Genomic DNA, 5,393 nt, shown 5'->3' with positions numbered 1-5,393 from the left:
TGGTTTTTTTTTGCATTTTCGCCTGAGGCAGTACTTCACAAAAACAATCAACTTTAAAAATGAGTTATCATGCATGCATGAAGTCTTTCACTAACACAATAAGATTTTTGAATCTCTTTATTGCACCAATAAAATTTAACTTACATTTATTTATTACAAATGCAGTAAATTCAGTTCATATCTTGATTTTTACACAATAATTTACAGCGAAGGTCGTTTGAGATTTAAAATCTTTGACATTACAAATTTGTCAATTGTGAACTGATAATTATATGTATATGCAGATAAAAGCAAGCAGCACCTGTAATACATCATTCTTATAATAATTCATAGCTTCTGTTTCCTGTCAGGGTGTTTACGGTTTTTGTCAGAAATTTAAATTTATTGGTCGCCACCATTACCATGATTACGATAATCGCCATTTTGATTTGAGTACGGCCACCACTTTAATTTAGTACTTAGAATGATCTCTTATACCTTTATCGGAAGATTTAACATGATTTTCAATCGTATCAAAGTTACGACAGACTTATGAAACATGGAATTGTCATTTCTGATCATCTACATTTCATTTGTAAGCGTGTATATATATACATATATAAAAAATCTGCGAAAGCAAATTTACAGATCGCCGGGATTCGAACCCATGCTACTGTGATATCGTGACACCAAATCGCCTGCACTGCAGCCGTCCCGCTAGACCACACGACCACCTGGTCTCTCTCTATATATATATATAAGTACGTCTGAGTCAGTGACAACTCTACAACAGATTTATCCATCGGATCACCAGCAATGATGGTGATACATGGCTGTGTACATTATGTATATACAACTCGTCTCAACATCAACCCAACAATGTTAGATCTGTAAATTTGCTTTCGCAAATTTATTGTTCTTCCCTCGCCGGGATTCGACCCCATGCTACTGAGATATCGTGACACCAAATCGCCTGCACTGTAGCCGTCCCGCTAGACCACACGGCCACCTGGGCTTCACAATAATAAAGCTTTCGCCACCGTCCCGCTAGACCACACGACCACCTAGGCTTCACAATAATAAGGCTTTCGGTGATTTACCATCTACATCGTCTGTTTGCTAAGTACCGAACATGTACTCTTCCCGATCATGACTTTCTTGCCGAATGTGAATTGGCATTGCTATATGACGTGAGTCGGTATGCATATTTCCAACATTCATGTGCTGAGATTTTACGTTTTTTTCGTTCGTTGGTACGGTTCGATAGTGGTTAATGTCGTATCGTCTGTGGTTTGAATTCTGTTTTTTCGGTACATTTCACATTTGCTCTTTTGGGAGACAGCTGAACTTTGTCATTTTTTTTAGTAAATCCTTGCATAAAAGATGCAAAGCATTTCCAGATAATTCCTCCTACAGTTTGATTGATAGAAAGTGTTCACTTTGCAGGTTGTTTTTTAATATATTGAAGATGTGCATGTGGTCAGGGTTTTGATTGTTTTTAATATTTGCTTTTTTGAAAGATAGTTGAACTTGGTTTTTTGGAGTATATAATTGAGTAAGAGATGCATAGCATTTCCGGATAACACCTCCTACAGTTTGAATGCTAGGAAGTTTTCACTTTTCTGGCTGTTTGTTCATATATTGAAGGTGTGCATGTGGACAGGGTTTTGATTGTTATTGTAAAATAGTTATGGAAAAAGTTGTATTTTGTCAATTTTTGGAGTTTTTATTTGTATAATCTTTCAGTGAACCATAAACCTAAGTGCTCCCGTGCTCATATTTGTGTACTCTCAAATAAAAACTTGCTTTTGCGGGGCATCATTTGTGTCCCCCAGACACAATAATAATAATATGTGAAAGAAATTATCACATTTACTGTGTTATAATACAGTTACTTCATAATGGAGTAGTTTGTTAATCGATTGATGACTTTTGAACAGAGATATACTACTGTTACCTTTATCTCAGACCGTTCAGGAACTTTTAATTACCTATACATGTCACAACAACTTATAAAAGTGTCTGAGAAGCTACTGAATATTACTTATTTAATTAAAAGTGAAATCACAAAAATACTGAGCAAATTGCCTGAATAAAGCTGGATCAGCCGCAGTGATAAGCCGGAATATTGAACGAAAGACTGAATGATTACTTGTTCAATCTATTCAGAGCTTTCTAAATATAAACGACCGTGTCAGATCAAATTGCTTAACTAGTGTTGATAGTGATTAAAAAATACAAATGGAAAACAATTAGCTACAAGACTAGAAATCAGAAAAAAATTGTATTGATGATGTAAAGATCAAAATGACATTTTGGCGAATGATTTCTAACACGTTTGTAGTATGAAACAAAACGTTTGAAATATTCACGATGCATGAATAGATTACCTTAGTTGTATTCGTCAAACTTGAGGAATTTTGGTACTTAATTGTCTTCAAAATACAAAATTAAATCCTGGTATCTATGACGAGTTTATTTGTTATTATGCTGATAACATCTTCCTGTTATTCAATACCCTGTATCTTCTCTCCCTTACTTGAATTAACAGCTACAAGATGTTACTTTACTATAAAACTCATTTTTTTTTAAGAAAAAACAATTTGTGAAACAGCAAGCTATTACAAACACAATTGTGCGCATAACATTGCTGTGTACCCTCATAATTTATATATTGTAACGTTTGTCCTTCTTATCTTATCGATTTTTTATTAAATGTCTTTTATCTTTGTTTGGTTGTTGTTCTATCACCACATTTATATCTCTCTAAGTGCAGACAGGAAGATTATATATACATGTAGTTTTAAGTACAAACTGAAGTTCTAAAATTTATACTCCCTGACCTAGATTATTTCTCTAGTTGTTAAGAGGACCAACAATGTTATGTTTGAGGTCATGATTTTCCATTTTATTATGGCCTTCCATTTTGAATTTTCCTCGGAGTTCAGTATTTTTGTTATTAACTTTTTTCCAACTGAAATTTGGTCTAGTTAATATAGGTTATTCTAGAATTTGGGGGTTTCTCATACGTTCATAATCTTTCTTCCTGTTTATTTTGGAAATGGATTTGATAGTTTTTTTGTAAACGTAATTCCCCTAACAGTAGAATATTCTGGAATTCCAAGTAATCCCCTCTCTTTCATTAGATCACTCACATAAGATATGGTATAACGGAGAACATTTAACACAGGTTATATGATCGGTTGATATGAAAGTATCTAAATTCCAGTAGGTAAACCTACCTAACACACCGAACCATACAACACAATAAAACGAACATAAACACAAACACAAATACAAACACTCATCTCACCTAATAATCTCAACTCCAAAATATAAAGTAATGAAATTTGACAAGACCAAAATACACACTGAAATTTCTAACCTGTTTTGATGGTCATTGTGAACGGATGTTAAAAAGTTCTATATGCAAGTATCATATAAACTGCAATAATAAACTATCCATGTAAATAAGTTCAAGGTCAGGTACGCCTGTACAGACAGACATTTATGCCTAGTTCATACACTTAATACATTTAACCTATAACTTATCATTTCTGCGAAACAGATCTATACCAGGTGCATGTCTCGATTATTCGGGAATATCCCGTTTGGAGATCTTGGTAATATTAAAAAAAAGATGTTACAATAATAACAAACTCATTTATGACAAATACAACTTTTCCATGCAATTAAAATAGCATTATGTTTGAGTGACAAATAATTGAATTACTTAGTAATTAGTATTGAATCTCAATGAAAGATGGCACCAAATGACAAATGTGCACCAACCTGACTTATTAGCACTACATGTAACTGTAAAGATTACTGTTATCTCTGTTTTTAATGTCTCTTTTGTGTCGTTATCAGGAGAGAAAAATATTGTGTTAGTTGACATTGCAGCACATCCTTTAGCTGCAAAATAATTTATATTTATTGACTGGATATGAGTAGAAAAGTAAGTTTAGTGTTTCAAAATGTTGTCCTGATGCGTAGCTGAGGGCAATACTTGAATCCTACGTGACTTACTGACTGACTATTCCACGATTACTCAGCTATAATGTAGTAAGTGTTTTATTATACTGAACGAGACTACAGACAGTAAATATTGACCGATCAAATAGTTCAACGCGTGCAATTTTAAAAATAGCGAAAATAGTGTGTACTTATTTATGTAGAACAGGATAACCGATAAGGTATGATAAATTTAATCTATAATGATTTAGTGGATCATAAACAAGTCTCTTTAATTTTTTCTAAACACTTTATGCATTCCAACGTTTCTGAAATGATTTACCTATGCCATATAATATATGACCAACAAAATGTAACATTTTCATGTAATCTTCACACTGAATATATGCACTTGAACTATTTACAAGTCATTTATATTATATATCATTGGGCAGAACTTTGTACTATAAGAATATGCTTGTTGAAAAATCTAAATATGGTCACATTTTCATAAAAATAACAGAAGGTCTGAAGTTAAATAATTCTATCTTTGAGCGTCGGTAAGAAATCGACCTTATGAAAGTGTATACATAGGTATGCATGTACATGTATAAGACTTCCATGACTGAATTTTGGAACAATCAATAACGAAAGTATGATTTTTGTTCTGGTGTTGTTTTAGAGTTATAATAACAATTCAATTAAATTTTAAAACAGTAACATACTTTTCGAAGAGACTTTTCAACCCGATATACGTTCAAGTTAACAGATGTATTGATAATCATTTCAATAAGATAGATTTTATTGTATGCAGCTTATTATATAAACAGTAAATTTAATGAGAGTGATGACATTACACAGTAAGACGTGCACCACATACCACATATTTTATTTGCATGACATATACAAAAGTGTGTTCATACATGACATATCCACCCACTCAAAGCAAACACTAATAGACAGTGAGTATACTAATATTACACTTACACTATATATATAGTTCATAGCGAAGCCAAGGTTGACATTGCTTTTTCGAGGGGTACCAATCTGCTCTATACCCCTCTCAGCTATGTGTTATTTAATTTATCATACTGAATGTCATATAATTAATGTTTATTACAAAAGCATTTTCTATGACGTATTTTTATTTTGACAGGCCTATCAAAACGTGCAGCAAAGGCACTAATCTCTAAAAGTTCGGTGACCTAAATATGAGAAATAAAGAAAAAGTGAAAAATTTTAAAACGTCTGAAAATTACTGGCAGTTATTGGGGACAAGCCCTATAAAACCTTACCCTGTCGATAAAAAAATCTTGCAATACTACATTCAAATACCGGTTTTTGTACTTTATTGAAAAGACACTATAATAAATCAATAAGACAAAGGCTTCATAACATAACATAAAAGTAGCTATACTTTACATTTCACTGTTTTGGTGACATCTTTGTTGCGAATTTCA

The sequence above is a fragment of the Mytilus galloprovincialis genome, chromosome 10 (genome assembly GCF_965363235.1).
Source record: "Mytilus galloprovincialis chromosome 10, xbMytGall1.hap1.1, whole genome shotgun sequence".
Classification (NCBI taxonomy): Eukaryota; Metazoa; Mollusca; class Bivalvia; order Mytilida; family Mytilidae; genus Mytilus; species Mytilus galloprovincialis.
The sequence above is the reverse complement of the archived record's forward strand: the minus strand, read 5'-3'. Positions refer to the sequence as shown.